We start from the raw sequence: 17,427 nt of genomic DNA, 5'->3' as shown, positions 1-17,427 counted from the left end.
TGTTCATCACAGCCAGTGTCCTCTATCTACTGAACTGGTAATCATATCTACTGAACTGTTAATCACAGCAGGTGTCCTCTATCTACTGAACTGTTAATCACAGCCAGTGTCCTCTATCTACTGAACTGTTCATCACAGCCAGTGTCCTCTATCTACTGAACTGTTAATCACAGCCAGTGTCCTCTAACTACTGAACTGTTAATCACAGCCAGTGTCCTCTATCTACTGAACTGTTAATCACAGCCAGGTGTCATTTAACTACTGAACTGTTTTGTATTACCATTTCATTTAATATAATGACTGACTGCGGCCCAGGGGTTGGAACCGGTTCAGGGAACAGAACCGAAAACCAGGAAAATAACTACAGAAAAAAGTGATCTCTACTGTTCAGGAACAGAACAGTTATTTAAAAAGGAAACCTGTTAATAACATTAATTTACATTCAGGGCATTTTTTAAAAATGAAATCAAATGTTATTTGTCACATGCTCTTAAACAACAGTTGTAGACTAACAGTGAAATGCTTTGTAAACAACAGTTGTAGACTAACAGTGAAATGCTTCATAATCAACAGGTGTAGACTAACAGTGAAATGCTTCTTAAACAACAGGTGTAGACTAACAGTGAAATGCTTCATAATCAACAGGTGTAGACTAACAGTGAAATGCTTCTGAAACAACAGGTGTAGACTAACAGTGAAATGCTTCTTAAACAACAGGTGTAAAATAACATAATGAGTAATGATAACTTGTCTATATACTAAATAAAATACACAATGAGTAATGATAACTTGTATACTTACACAATGTAATGATAACTTGTCTATATACAATAAATACAATAAATACACAATGAGTAATGATAACTTGTCTATACACAAATAAATACACAAATGAGTAATGATAACTTGTCTTGTCTATAGACACAATAAATACACAATGAGTAATGATAACAATAAATACACAATGAGTAATGATAATTTGGCTATACAATACACAATCAGTAATGATAATTTGGCTATATACACGGCGTACCAGTACTGAGTCGATGTGTAGGAGGTAATTGAGGTAGATATGTACACAAAGGTAGGGATAAAGTGACTAGGCAACAGGATCGTATGTAATGAGTCAAAATAGTTAGTGCAAAAAGGGTCAATGCAGATAGCTAAATAGTTAACCAATAACTACCTGGACTATTTAGCAGTCTTATGGCTCGGGGGTAGAAGCTGTTCCGGGTCCTGTTGGTTCCAGACTTGGTGCATCGGTACTGCTTGACGTGCGGTAGCAGAGAGAACAGTCTATGACTTGGGCGTCTGGAGTCTTTGACAATTTTTAGGGTCTTCCTCTGACACCGCCTGGTATAGAGATCCTGGATGGCCGGACGCTTTTTCCCCAGTGATGTACTGGGCAGTACGCACTACAGTCTGTAGCGCCTTGCTGATGGACACCACGCAGTTGCCATACCAAGCGGTGATGCAGCCATTCAAGATGCTCTCAATGGTGCAGCTGTATAACGTTTTGAGGATCTGAGGACCCAGTCAAATCTTTTCAGCCTCCTGAGGGAAAGAAATGTTGTTGTGCCCTCTTCACGACTGTGTTGTTGTGTGTGGGTCATGATCATTCCTTAGTGATGTGGAGGAACTTGAAGCTCTCGTACCCGCTCCATTACAGCCCCATCGATGTGGTAGCGGTCGTTTCCTGTAGTCCATGATCAGCTCCTCTGTTTTGCTGAAGTTGAGCAAGTGGTTGTTTGTCCTGTCACCACACTGCCAGGTCTCTAACCTCCTCCCTATAGGCTGTCTCATTGTCTTCAGTGATCCGGCCTACCACCGCCGTGTAGTCAGCGAACTTAATGATGGTGTTGGAGTCGTGCACGGCCACACTGTTGTGGGTGTACAGGAAGTACAGCAGGGGACTAAGATACAGTATGTACGTACGGTGCTAGAGTCGGTGCAAGAGAAACAGTCCCGTAGCTTCATCTGACCATTCCGTATTGAGTCACTGGTACTTCCTGTTGGAGTTTTTGCTTGCAAGCAAGAATCAGGAGGATGGAGTTATGGCCAGATTTGCCAAATGGAGTGCGAGGGAGAGCTTTGTGTGCATTTCTGTGACTGAAATAAAGGTGATATAGAGTGACATGCTGGTAAAAATGAGACGAGACGGATTTCACTTTCCCTGCATTGAAAACCACAGGACACTAAGTGCACCGCCTCTGGATGTGCCTCTTGCTTACTTATGGCCCTTGTTGAGTGCAGTCTTGGTTTGTGGTGGTAAAGAGACAGCTACGAAAAATATACTTAAAAAGTAAGTTCTTCAGCTCATCATGAAGTATTCTAACACAGGCAAGCAAAACCTCCAGACATCCTCAACATTAGAGATCCGCCACCAGCTGTTGTTAAGAGACACCCGCCCCCCCCCCCCCACCTTAACCTTACCCGACGCTGCCGTAAGGTCTTGACGACGCATAGTTAAAACCAGCTAGATGTATATTATCCATGTCCTTGTTTAGCCACGACTCGAGAAAAGCACAGGATGTTACAGTTTTTCAGGTCCCGTTGATAGGATAGTCTCGAACGGTATTCATCCAGTTTATTCTCCAGTGATTGTACGTTTCCCAATAGAACGGAGGTCAGTTTATTTGCTCACCGAAGTTAGCCTCTTTTGCACCGCCTCTTCCGTTTTCAAGTCCCGGGGATTATGGCCTGGTCTGGAATGAGCAGTACATCCACAGCTGCCGACTCAATGAAGGAGAAGTCTTCATTCAAATCGAGATTAGTGATCGCTCTTCTGATGTCCAGAAGCTGTTTTTGGTCATAGGAAATGATGCCGGAAATATTATGTGCAAAAAAAAAGCTAAGAATAGTGAAAAGAAGGTAGCTATCCACTGCAGTGCTATCTTACATTTCTCGCTCTCTCCATCCTGTTTGAAACAAGGCTCTAAAGTAATACTGCTAAAACGGTGGCAAAGCAATTAACTGCGTGTTATTTTGGGGGAAAATCCAATATAATATATTACTGAGTACCGCTCTCCATATTTTCAAGCATAGTGGTGGCTGCATCCTGTTATGGGTATGCTTGTCATTATTAAGGACTGGGGAGTTTTATCGGGATATAGAAGAAATGGAATGGAGCTAACCTCAGGCAAAATTCTAGAGGAAAACCTGGTTCTGTGTGCTTTCCACCAGAAACTGGGAGATGAATTTACCTTTCAGCAGGACAATAACCTACAACACAAGGCCACATTCACACTGGAGTTGTTTACCAAGAAGAAAGTGAATGTTTCTGAGTGGCCGAGTTACAGTTTTGATTTAAATCTACTTGAAAATCTATGGCAAGGCCTGAAATGGTTGTCTAGCAATGATCAACAACCGATTTGACAGAGCTTGAAGAATTTAGAAAAGAATAATAGGTAAATATCGCACAATCCAGATGTGAAAAGCTCATAGAAACTTACCCAGAAACACTCACTACTGTAATCGCTGCCAAAGGTGCTTCTACAAAGTATTCAGGTGAGACTACATATACAGTGGCTTCGGAAAGGTATTCAGACCCCTTTTTCCACATTACGTTTCAGCCTTATTCTAAAATGTATTAAATCATTTTCCCCCCCTCAATCTACACACAATACACCATAATGACAGAGCAAAAACATTTTTTAGAAATGAAAACTTAAATATCACATTTAGATAAATATTTAGACCCTTTACTCAGTACTTTGTTGAAGCACCTTTGGCTGTGATTACAGCATAACTTCTTCATGGGTATGACACTACAAGCTTGGAACACCTGTATTTTGGGAGTTTCTCCCATCCTTCAATGCAGATCCTCTCAAGCGCTGTCAGGTTGGATGGGGAGTGTTGCTGAATAGCTATTTTCAGGTCTCTCCAGAGATACTCAATTGGGTTCAAGTCCAGTCCACTCTAAGATATTCAGAGACTTGTCCTGAAGCCACTCCTGCGTTGTTTTGGCTATGTGCTTAGGGTTTTTCTCCTCTTGGAAGGTGAACCTTCGCTCCAGTCTGAGGTCCGTAACAGCGCTATGGAGCAGATTTTCATCAAGGATCTCTTTGTAGTTTACTCCGTTCATCTTTGCCTCAACCCTGACTAGTGTCCCACTACCTGCCGTTGAAAAACATCCCAACAGCATGATGCTGCCACCACCATGCTTCACCATAGGGATGGTGCCAGGTTTCCTCCAGATGTTGGCAAACTCCAAGCGAGCTGTCATGTGCATTTTATTGAGGAGTGGCTTCTGTCTGGCCACTCTACCATAAAGGCCTAATTGGTGGAGTGTTGAAGAGATGGTTGTCCTTCTGGAAGATTCTCCCATCTTCACAGATGAACTTTAGATCTCTGTCAGAGTGACCATCAGGTTCTTGGTCACCTCCCTGACCAAGGCCATTCTCCCCCGATTTCTCAGTTTGGCCAGATGGCCAGCAATAGGAAGAGTCTTGGTGGTTCCAAACATCTTCAATTTAAGAACGATGGTGGCCACTGTGTTCTTGGGGAACGTCAATGCTGCAGACATTTTTTGGTACCCTTCCCCAGATCTGTGCCTTGACACAATCCTGTCTCGGAGCTCTACAGACAATTCCTTTGACCCCATGGCTTGGTTTTTGCTCTGACATTCACTATCAACTGTGGGAGCTTATATAGACAGGTGTATGCCTTACTAAATCATGTCCAATCAATTGATTTTACCACAGGTTGACTCCAATCAAGTTGTAGAAACATCTCAAGGATGATCAATGGAAACAGGATGCACCTGAGCTCAATTTCGAGTCTCATAGCAAAGGGTCTGAATACTTATGTAAATAAGGTATCTGTTTTTTATTTTTTATACATTTGTAAATAAATTCTAAAAATCTGTTTTCACTTTGTACTTTATGGGGTATTGTGTGTAGATTGTTGAGGATGTTTTAATTAATTTAATCCATTTTAGAATAAGGCTGTAACGTAACAAAATGTGGAAACAGTCAATGGCTCTGAATACTTTCTGAAGGCTCTGTATATAGGCTACCTGAACAGGCACCCAGTGGACCTGCAGTCTAAGGTACAAACTAGGTACGGTACTGCATTGTAAACAAACACCACTTCCACCTGACCCCTGGCGGCTATTTAACATATTTGTTCAGGTTTTCAAATTCTCCTGCTGCGAGATGACTTTCCTCCTGCAACCAAACGGTTCAAATTAAGAGCCACCATCAGTACCAAGCATTAAGAGACACTCCTCTTACCTTAGCCTCAGATGTAGGTTCCAGGAAGCATAGTCGATTACCGAGTCCCTCCACGGACAGACAAAACTTGCGATTCTCTTTCTGGATGGTGGCGACACTTTGAAGCACCACCTCATCATCCTGCCAGAGTAGAAGAGAACATTAGGAGACGTTCTGTACAACACGAGGAGAAGTTCTGTACAACATCAGGAGACGTTTTGTACAACATTAGGAAACGTTTTGTACAACATTAGGAAACGTTTTGTACAACATTAGAAGACAAAGCGAATTACTTTGTTGTCCATTGTACACAAATATGAATAACACACATACACAGAGAGAGGACAGAGAGGTTGGAGCAACGACTCGCAACACTGGTCCCTGAAAACAAGCCACACAATGTCAACCAGGAATCTTCTCTGAATGACACACATACACAGAGAGAGGACGGAGAAGTTGGAGCAGCGACTCGCAACACTGGTCCTGGAAAACAAGCAACACAATGCCAACCAGAAATCTGCTTTCACCAGGCCAACTCTTTTTCACCAGGCCAACTCTTTCTCACCAGGCCAACTCTTTAACCAGGCCAACTCTTTCTCACCAGGCCAACTCTTAAAGCAGGCCAACTTTTTCACCATGCCAAATGTTTCTCACCAGGCCAACTCTTCCTCGACAGGTCAACTCTTTCACCAGGCCAACTCATTCTCAGCAGGCCAACTCTTTCTCACCAGGCCAACTCTTTCTCACCAGGCCAACTCTTTCTCACCAGGCCAACTCTTTCTCACCAGGCCAACTCTTTCTCACCAGGCCAACTCTTTCTCACAAGGTCAACTCTTTCTCAACAGGCCAACTCTTTCTCAACAGGCCAACTCTTTCTCAACAGGCCAACTCTTTAACCAGGCCAACTCTTTCTCACCAGGCCAGCTCTTAAAGCAGGCCAACTTTTTCACCATGCCAAATGTTTCTCACCAGGCCAACACTTTCTCAACAGGCCAACTCTTTAACCAGGCCAACTCTTTCTCACCAGGCCAACTCTTAAAGCAGGCCAACTTTTTCACCATGCCAAATATTTCTCACCAGGCCAACTCTCCTCGACAGGTCAACTCTTTCACCAGGCCAACTCATTCTCACCAGGCCAACTCAACTCTTTCACCAGGCCAACTCTTTCTCACCAGGCCAACTTTTCTCACCAGGCCAACTCTTTCTCACCAGGCCAACTCTTTCTCACCAGGCCAACTCTTTCTCACCAGGCCAACTCTTTCTCACCAGGCCAACTCTTTCTCACAGGCCAGGCCAACTCTTTCTCTTTCACCAGGCCAACTTTCTTCTTTCACCAGGCCAACTCTTTCACCAGGTCAACTCTTTCTCACCAGTGCAGATAAAGATGGAGAGATGAGGAGAACAGACTTCAAGATCAGACTACTGAGATGCAGGCAGGATATTGGGTTTAAAAATGGGTCAACAGTCTCAGTCTTACACCAAATACTGGAGATTTGTTTTCCTCTCTCCGTGCTATACGAGATAAATGTATAATCAAGGATAGTCATCGATGATATCTCTGTTTCTCCGCCCTTACAAACACATCAAACGCTGGAGGGTCATTGTGCTGAGCAGGCCCATGCAAGATTTATGAATGGAATGAAAAGATAGTAAGAACATGAATAATTCATATATAAACATCTGTTTTATCAGCATATATAATCATATCAGAGGAAAACAGCTAGAGAGGATAACCGATTGGTCTTGGTATCAAAAACAGTATTAAAAAGTCAAAAAGTTACAGCCCTTCTAATGCTAGAAACAATACGTTACACATGAAAACTAGGTTCTGAAATCTTGTTTTCAACCCCGGTTCCATTATCAAACTGATTCAGGGAAACCTGGGTCTTATTCATAAATGTACACCACAGCAAAACATTTTGCAACGGCAAAAAAATAACAAGCTTTTTGTAGCGGACAAGTTTAGGTAATCTCTCTCCATTTCCTTCCTAGTGAATACGACCCTGGTTTTAATGCATGAGGAAAATTACGGTTGGACTGTAGTCAGGAGATCCAACTATTGATCCTATGTCTCTACCACTGTGTACTCCCACTCAGGCCACGGATATTGATTTGTGTCTCTGACGTTCTGACTCTCTCTCTCTCTATCGCTTTCTCGCTCTCTCTCTCTCTTACCCTCCCTCCCTCCCTCCCCACATTAATTGGAACTGATTGTTACTATGGTTTTGTGTCTCTGGCTCTATTCAAGCAGTATTGCTTCATTACATCCAGCCCTCCTCACACAGCTGGAGCTACCAACCCGGGTCAGTGTATCAGAGTGGCTCCTCATCTCATCTACCTGATGACGTAGTCCTGCCTGGGCTCAATTCCCACCAACGTCACCCTTAAAACATTCAACCAGCACTTCTGGTTTACATTTGTTGACCTTCTCAACCACACAATTACATATAAGTCATTTAATTCAACTCACCACAACTGCTGCTTAGTTTGAGATCTACATCATTATGCAATACTGTTCTAAATGATTGGCCCCCCACAAAAAGCCACAACAATTCCATTATAAACATGTGAATGTTGGTCATAAACGATAGGCACATGGCTAAGTAAGCTAACTGGACTCACACTGTGGTTATACTTTATAACAGATGCTTGCGGTCTGAGTGATTTCGCATGAAGTGAAATGTCAAACTGTTACTGACAGACGGGGCTCGACGGACACGAGAATGTTGATCATAAACGATAGGCACAAGGCTTTAGTAATACAACATTTACTGTCAGCTAACTGGACTCACACTGTGGTTGTACTTTATAACAGATGCTTGAGGTCTGAGTAATGTGAAATGTCAAACTGTTACTGACAGAGGGGGCTCGACGGACTGAAGAGAGGAGGCTTCCAACTCTCCGGAAGCAAGTTTGATTTCTTAATTAACCTATAGTCTCCTTCTCTCTCTCTCTCTCTCTCTCTCTCTCTCTCTCTCTCTCTCTCTCTGTGGATTAGACACAAGGCAGAAAGCATTGATGTTGGCCCAGAGTCTGGGAGTTGCTCCCTCTGAAAGACTGGGGGCTGCAAAGCTACCATTGTCCCTATATAGGGTCCATAAAGTTCAGGGAAAATGTAGTGCACTATATAGTACCCTGGCCTGCAGAAGATTTCAGTATCGCAGGCTTGTCACCCCTTTAAAATGAAGTAAATGTTTTGCTTTCTTTTCATACACCACCAACTGTTCGGGATAGCTGGTATTTCTGGTAGCTGAGAAAACTTAGCAGCAGAACAACTGGAATGCTGGGTGTTTGAGAGGGAGAGGTATAGAGAGAGAGAGAGAGAGAGAGAGAGAGAGAGAGAGAGAGAGAGAGAGAGAGAGAGAGAGAGAGAGAGAGAGAGAGAGAGACGTGTAGTGTGGTGTAGTGTAGATGTATGAGTGTGTGTATGTTCGTGTGTGTGTGTGCGTACAAGCTTGTTATGTGTGTATTTGTATATACAGCAGATGTAACCATAAGCCCCCTGGATAGGTGTAAAGCATCCCAGTAGGACCAAAGCCTTCCACAGAGCTCCTGTCTTTGTAGGGGGGCTTCTCACTCTCTCCCGATCCCAAGGCTTGATCCTGAGCCAGAGAATCTCAATCTGAGTCTGCAGCCAACTGATCCTGTGACAGCAGTAGCATGAAGGAAGGCTGTAGCCACCCAGACCTGGGTTCAAATAGTATTACGTATATTTGTTCAAATATGTCTGCTTCACTTGATTGAGCTTGCCTGGCACAATGGAACCAATGGAACAGTCCCAAAAGTGGTAACCCCACCCTTTTTCGTGCTTCTCGTGCTTCAGACAGGCTCAATCAAACGCTTAAAGTAATTTGGAAGAAAACAATCAATATTTGAACCCAGGTCTGAAACCATCTGTTAGAAAGCTAAAGAGCCGCATCACAGTCTATCTATAGGGCCCTAGGGGGCTGCTGCCTGCGTAAGAAGAGGAGGATCCACCCAAGTCCCCAACGTTCACCAGCAGAGCAGAGTCCCCCCCCCCTGCCGCCCCCCTCCACCAACCATCACACCACCCCGCTGGCTCTCTCCAGCCTGCTCAGAGCATATGCCACTCAACCTTGGAAGTGCTCTTCCTTCCTCGTTTCCTCCGTCTTTCTCTCTCTGTCGCCCTCTCGTTCTCTCTCTTCTTCTCTCTCTGTCGCTCTCTCGTTCACTCTCTTCTTCTCTCTCTGTCGCCCTCTCGTTCTCTCTCTTCTCTCTCTGTCACTCTCTCTCTCCTCTTCTTCCTCTCTCTCCTCTCTGTCACTCTCTCTCTCCTCTTCTTCCTCTCTCTCTCTTCTTCTCTCTCTGTCACTCTCTCTCTCCTTCCTCTCTCTTCTTCTCTATCTCCTCTTCTCTAAGCAGCAGGCAGTTGGACCTGCTTAAAGGACAGGAGCAGGTGTGTGTGGCCTGATGGATCCACAGGGTGGTAACCTGAGATCCACCGATACTCTGCTGAGCCAAACAAACTGTCACAACTCCCCCTCCACCGACCCCCAGCCAACCTGCACCGACCCCCAACCAACCTGCATTTATACTATATACTATACTACTTTGACACGGATGATGTTTACATGCTCAGCTGGAGGTTTGGGAGAAGACACAGGAAAGTAGACAACTAGATACTGAATGGAAGCAATGAGGTTAATACTGTGGAGTGTAAAGCCTTGTCCCCACCTGCCAGGGTGTGGAGTAGACCTCCTAACAGACGGAGGGGATAGGAGTTGTATATGTCTCATATAAAAGTCAGATGAGGCGATAAATGCTGATGGAGTTAGAATTTTTCGAGCTAATATAAGAACACCAGGCTCAACAGTAAGAAAACATTGTGACAACGATTACAAGACAACAATTTGTGTAGCCAAATGTTGCATTAATCTGACCCTGGACCAGGCCCTGGACAAAGGCCCTGGTCAAAGACCCTGGACAAAGGCCCTGGTCAAAGGCTCCATGCCAAACATTGGGTTCACTGAATGTGGTGGTTACTTACTAATTTATGAAGTGTGAAAATAAATTAACATTTAATAGTTCTCTGTGTGCTTCCTCTTCTGAATCAAAAGGTTTTAGGCCTCAGGAAAATCAGAGAGAAAATGAGGGAGAAAGAGAACAGAGAGAGAGAGAGAGAGAGAGAGAGAGAGAGAATCTGAAAGATAGAGAGAGAAGAGAGAGAGAGAGAAAGAGAGAGAGAGAGAGAGAGAGAGAGAGACGCTGAGATAGAGAGAAGAGAGAGAGATGTGAGAGTAAAGAGAGGACATTGGACCCACCCTGAGATAGAGACAGAGAAGAGAGAGAGAAAGGCCCTGAGAAAGACCCTGGACAAAGCTGAGATAGAGACAGAGAAAGAGAGAGAGAGAGACCCTGGACAAAGGCTCCATGCCAAACATTGCTGAGATAGAGACAGAGAGAGAGAGAGAAGAGAGAGAGAATAGTTTCGCTGAGATAGAGACAGAGAGAGAGAGAGAGAGAGAGAGAGAGAGAGAGAGAGAGAGAGAGAGAGAGAGAGAGCTGAGATAGAGAGAGAGAGAGAGAGAGAGAGAAAGAGAGAGAGAGAGAGAGAGAGACAGAGAGAGAAACAGAGAGAGAAACAGAGAGAGAAACAGAGAGAGTGCTAGTACATTTCAAATCTACTGAACCTCACCACAGCCACAGGAACCTAAAATAACCCAGATTCATCATCAGCCCTGTGTTCAGCTAGTCACCTCCTGCTCTCAGTGAGTTCTGGGCCCTAAGCAGGTTAAGTACTGAGACAGCCTGTTACACAGAGAGTCTGTTACATGTTCAACAGCCTGGTATTGGCTCAGAGAGTCTATTACATGTTAAACAGCCTGGTATTGGCTCACAGAGTCTGTTACATGTTAAAAAGCCTGGTATTGGCTCACAGAGTCTGTTACATGTTAAATAGCCTGGTATTGGCACTGAGTTTAATGAGATGTTTGGGTCTGTGGGCTTGAGGGCCTGGATGGCGATGGTCGGTGAGAGTAGGCACACACCCACCTCTCACCATCCAGACCCCCGGACATCCACCTCTCACCATCCAAACCCCCAGAGCCCCAGACATCCACCTCTCACCATCCAAACCCCCAGACATCCACCTCTCACCATCCAGACCCCTAGACATCCACCTATCACCATCCAAACCCCCGGACATCCACCTCTCACCATCCAAACCCCCAGACATCCACCTCTCACCATCCAGACCCCTAGACATCCACCTATCACCATCCAAACCCCCGGACATCCATCTCTCACCAACCAGACCCCTAGACATCCACCTCTCACCATCCAGACACCCAGACATCCACCTCTCACCAACCAGACCCCTAGACATCCACCTCTCACCATCCAAACCCCCAGGCACCCAGACATCCACCTCTCACCAACCAGACCCCCAGACATCCACCTCTCACCAACCAGACCCCCAGACATCCACCTCTCACCATCCAGACCCCCAGACATCCACCTCTCACCACCGAGACCCCCAGACATCCACCTCTCACCATCCAGACCCCCAGACATCCACCTCTCACCACCGAGACCCCCAGACATCCACCTCTCACCATCCAGACCCCCAGACATCCACCTCTCACCATCCAGACCCCCAGACATCCACCTCTCACCATCCAGACCCCCAGGCACCCAGACATCCAACTCTCACCAACCACTGCTATCAAGACCCCCAGGCCCCTAGAGAACCAGCCCACCGCCACCCATATACCAAAAAAATATATATTTACCAATTGTCCTTTTGTAATAAACCAATTGTACAAATAGTAGTGTCAGCTGTGGTAGCATAACACATATTGAGTGGGCTGGCTGGGGCTGCTGTGTCTCTGTGGGAGTATATACATACTGTAGGCAGAGAGTTACTGGAAACAGTGTGGCCTCTGCTTGAGAATTTAAAATTAGACTTACAGAAGAAATGCCGGAATGCTTTCAGTAGGCACAAAACAGAGGGAAACAAGGAAGGGAATTTCGTGAAATCGAAAGGCTACCACCTCCTAGACTTGAATCGTTTTAGTGAGAACTTGACAAGGAGTTACTGTGTATTTATTGGGCCAATGACCTTTGAACTTTAAGCAGAATGCTCAGTTTTGCTTACGATTCCAAAATGTTTTCTCCTGACTGACCTTAAAAACCACTTAAGTTGTTTTTGACTGTTTTTATTGCAGTGAATGCCTCGACAAAAAAACAACAACATATTGTTGCAATGGTGAAGTTGTATAATGTAAAACCTCTGAAATGTTCATAGCTGTCATTTTAACGTTAATGTCTCACAGTCGACAAATGCAATAGATGTCATCACATTAAAGGAGCAATCTGCAGTTGCTGAATCCATTTTTGGACTTAAATTAATGATATGTACCCATTTATTCTTGAAGAATAAGACGTAAAAATGCCTCACGAGCTTAGTTCAACTGTTGTACCCCATCAGGACCCAAACTTGTTTTGATACATGATATCAAAATTATAGTTTTAACCACGGATGGTCAGTCTTTGCAATCCATAGCTATGAATTTGAGAGTGGCTACATTTCTCTAGCCTCATCCCTCAGCTCTTTACTTTGAACAAGATCAGTTTTAAAACCATAACTCTCTGTTCATTTTCTCTATCATGAGACAAAAAACAGTTGTTTGCATCATCTCTTGTTTCTTTTGTTTTTTTAAATATATTTATTTCATATTATTGGACTATATATGCAGTACCTGTCAAAAGTTTGGACACGCCTACTCATTCAAGGGTTTTTCTTTATTTGTACTATTTTCTACATTATAGAATAATAGAGAAGACATGAAAACTATGAAATAACACATGGAATCATATAGTAACCGAAAAAGTGTTAAACAAATCAAAATATACACTGCTCAAAAAAATAAAGGGAACACTAAAATAACACATCCTATTCTTATTAAATATTTTTTTCTTTACATAGTTAAAGTGCTGACAACAAAATCACACAAAAATGATCAATGGAAATCAAATTTATCAACCCATGGAGGTTTTGGAGTCACACTCAAAATTAAAGTGGAAAACCACACTACAGGCTGATCCAACTTTGATGTAATGTCCTTAAAACAAGTCAAAATGAGGCTCAGTAGTGTGTGTGGCCTCCACGTTCCTGTATGACCTCCCTACAACGCCTGGGCATGCTCCTGATGAGGTGGCGGGTGGTCTCCTGAGGATCTCCTCCCAGACCTGGACTAAAGCGTTTGCCAACTCCTGGACAGTCTGTGGTGCAACGTGGCGTTGGTGGATGGAGCGAGACATGATGACCCAGATGTGCTCAATTGGATTCAGGTCTGTGGAACGGGCGGGCCAGTCCATAGCATCAATGCCTTCCCCTTGCAGGAACTGCTGACACACTCCAGCCACATGAGGTCAAGCATTGTCTTGCATTAGGAGGAACCGGGGGCCAACCGCACCAGCATATGGTCTCACAAGGGGTCTGAGGATCTCATCTCGGTACCTAATGGCAGTCAGGCTACCTCTGGTGAGCAAATGGAGGACTGTGCGGCCCCCAAATAAATGCCACCGGACACGATGACTGACACACCGCCAAACCGGTCATGCTGAAGAATGTTGCAGGCACCAGAACATTCTCCACGGCGTCTCCAAACTCTGTCACGTCTGTCACATGTGCTCAGTGTGAACCTGGCAAATGCCAAGCGTCCTGCACGGTGTTGGGCTATAAGCACAACCCCCACCTGTGGACGTCGGGCCCTCATACCACCCTCATGGAGTCTGTTTCTGACCGTTTGAGCAGACACATGCACATTTGTTGCCTGCTGGAGGTCATTTTGCAGGGCTCTGGCAGTGCTCCTCCTGCTCCTCCTTGCACAGGCGGAGGTGGCGGTCCTGCTGCTGGGTTGTTGCCCTGCTACATCCTCCACCACGTCTCCTGATGTACTGGCCTGTCTCCTGGTAGCGCCTCTATGCTCTGGACACTACGCTGACAGACACAGCAAACCTTCTTGCCACAGCTCGCATTGATGTGCCATCCTGGATGAGCTGCACTACCTGAGCCACTTGTGTGGGTTGCAGACTCCGTCTCATGCAACCACTAGAGTGAAAGCACCGCCAGCATTCAAAAGTGAACAAAACATCAGCCAGAAAGCATAGGAACTGAGAAGTGGTCTCTGGTCACCACCTGCAGAACCACTCCTTTATTGGCGGTGTCTTGCTAATTGCCTATAATTTCCACCTGTTGTCTATTCCATTTGCACAACAGCATGTGAAATTTATTGTCAATCAGTGTTGCTTCCTAAGTGGACAGTTTTATTTCACAGAAGTGTGATTGACTTGGAGTTACATTGTGTTGTTTAAGTGTTCCCTTTATTTTTTTGAGCAGTGTATTTTATATTTGAGATTCGTCAAAGTAGCCACCCTTTGCCTTGATGACAGTTTTGCATACACTTGGCATTCTGTCAACCAGCTTCATGAGGTTGTCACCTGGAATGCATTTCAATTAACAGGTGTGCCTTGTTAAAAGTTAATTTGTGAAATGTATTTCCTTTTAATGCATTTGAGTCAATCAGTTGTGTTGTGACAAGGTAGGGTTGGTATACAGAAGTTGGCCTTATCAGGTATATATAGTACATATTATGGCAAGAACAGCTCAAATAAGCAAAGAGAAACTGCAGTCTATCATCACTTTAACACACCAGTCTTATCGGATAATTACATCAATGAATAATTAGTCAGATCGTTTTAAGAATTTTGAAAGTTTCTTCAATTGTAATGGCAAAAACCAACAAGCGCTCTATGATGAAACTGTCTCTCATGAGGACCGCCACAGGAAAGGAAGACCTCTGGTGCAGAGGATAAGTTCATTAGAGTTAACTGTCTCTCATGAGGACCGCCACAGGAAAGGAAGACCTCTGCTGCAGAGGATAAGTTCATTAAAGTTACCAGCCGCAGAAATTGCAACTCAAATAAATGCTTCACAGAGTTTAAGGAAAAGACACATCTCCACATCAACTGTTCAGAGGAGACTGTGTGAAACAGGCCTTCATGGTCGAATTGCTGCTAAGACACCGCTGAGAGTTTTGGTTCCAATCGCCATGTCTTTGTGAGATGCAGAGTAGGTGAACGAATGATCTCCGCATGTGTGGTTCCCACCATGAAGCATGGAGGGGGAGGTGTGATGGTGTGAGGGTGCTTTGCTGGTGACATTGTCTGTGATTTATTTAGAATTCAAGGCACACTTAACCAGCATGGCTACCATAGCATTCTGCAGCGATACGCCATCCCACCTGGTTAGCGCTGAGTGGGACTATCATCTGTCAACAGCACAATGACCCAAAACCTCCAGGCTGTTTAAGGGCTATTTGACCAAGAAGGGGGGTAATGGAGTGCTGCAGCAGATGACCTTGATTCCACAATCCCCCGACCTCAACTCAAATGAGATGGTTTGGGATGAGTTGGATCGAGTGAAGGAAAAGCAGCCAACAAGTGCTCAGCATGTGGGAACTCCTTCAAGACTATTAGAAAAGCATTCCAGGTGAAACCTGTTTTGAGAATGCCAAGAGTGTGCAATGCTGTCATTGAGGCAAAGGGTTGCTACTTGAAGAATCTCAAATATAAAATATATTTTGATTTGTTTAACACTTCTTTGGTTATTACATGATTCCATATGTGTTATTTCCTCATTTTTATGCTGTCACTATCATTCTACAATGTAGAAAATAGTCAAAAATAAAGAAAAACCCTTGAATGAGTAGGTGTTTTGACTGGTTTTATTTAACCTTTATTTAACCTCTCGGCAAGTCAGTTATGAACAAATTCATATTTACAATTACGGCCTACCCCGAGCCAAACCCGGACAACGCTGGGCCTATTTGCGCCGCCCTACGGGTCTCCCAATCACGGTCGGATGTGATACAGCCTGGATACCGGTGCTGTATATACAGTATAAAATTACACTTCATTTTTGGCATGAAAAAACAGCAAGATATTAACATCAATACAATATATTACATCACATTTACATTTCTTAATCAGGTTTTTACCAGGGGCAGACTGCTGATTGCCGCTATAATGTTACTTGCAGCATGTTGCCTTAAAGCATCATATTGCCTAAAAGCATCATATTGCCTTAAACAAGCATATTGCCTTAAACTCGCATATTGCCTTAAACACGCATATTGCCTTAAACACACATATTGCCTTAAACACGCATATTGCCTTAAACCAGCATATTGCCTTAAACCAGCATATTGCCTTAAACACGCATATTGCCTTAAACACGCATATTGCCTTAAACACGCATATTGCCTTAAACCAGCATATTGCCTTAAACACGCATATTGCCTTAAACACGCATATTGCCTTAAACACGCATATTGCCTTAAACCAGCATATTGCCTTAAACACGCATATTGCCTTAAACCAGCATATTGCCTTAAACCAGCAAATTGCCTTAAACACGCATATTGCCTTAAACCAGCAAATTGCCTTAAACACGCATATTGCCTTAAACACGCATATTGCCTTAAACCAGCATATTGCCTTAAACCAGCATATTGCCTTAAACACGCATATTGCCTTAAACACGCATATTGCCTTAAACACGCATATTGCCTTAAACCAGCATATTGCCTTAAACCAGCAAATTGCCTTAAACACGCATATTGCCTTAAACAAGCATATTGCCTTAAACAAGCATATTGCCTTAAACAAGCATATTGCCTTAAACAAGCATATTGCCTTAAACCAGCATATTGCCTTAAACAAGCATATTGCCTTAAACAAGCATATTGCCTTAAACAAGCATATTGCCTTAAAGCAGCTCCAAATGATAAGAATATTTTGAAGATAAATACACAACGCAGAGGATGAGAGGACGGTCCAGTCGTACTTGGTCCAGTCGTACTGCAAGGACTTCTGATTGGTCAATCCCAGGCTAGGGTGGGGGGTTATAAATGGCATCCTGTTCCTTTGTTCAGTGGAGAAAAGCTGAGGACAGGGGAGACTAAACATCTACTTCCCAGAATAACATCTTGATTTGTCCTTCTCAAATAAACCTATTTCTCTCCCCCGATTTTCTTTGGAGTTTGTGTTATTGAAGAATAACATCAATTGCTAACAAAATCAAATAAGCTGTCATGCATGCAAGGCTGAACAGTTGGTCTGAGTCTGCATCAGCAGCACTGAGGGATGAAAGCCCCGGCATGCATCCCAAATGGCACCCTATTCCCTA

General features: G+C 44.0%; 1 pseudogene; it reads right to left on the bottom strand.

The window, feature by feature from the left end:
- The window catches only part of LOC135506227 (ryanodine receptor 3-like), a 250,423-nt pseudogene that overhangs the window by 218,228 nt on the left and 14,768 nt on the right, over nucleotides 1–17,427 (bottom strand).

The sequence above is a fragment of the Oncorhynchus masou genome, chromosome 19, assembly GCF_036934945.1.
Source record: "Oncorhynchus masou masou isolate Uvic2021 chromosome 19, UVic_Omas_1.1, whole genome shotgun sequence".
NCBI lineage: Eukaryota > Metazoa > Chordata > Actinopteri > Salmoniformes > Salmonidae > Oncorhynchus > Oncorhynchus masou.
Note: the sequence above shows the minus strand (reverse complement) of the source record. Positions and strands in the feature narration are given on the sequence as shown.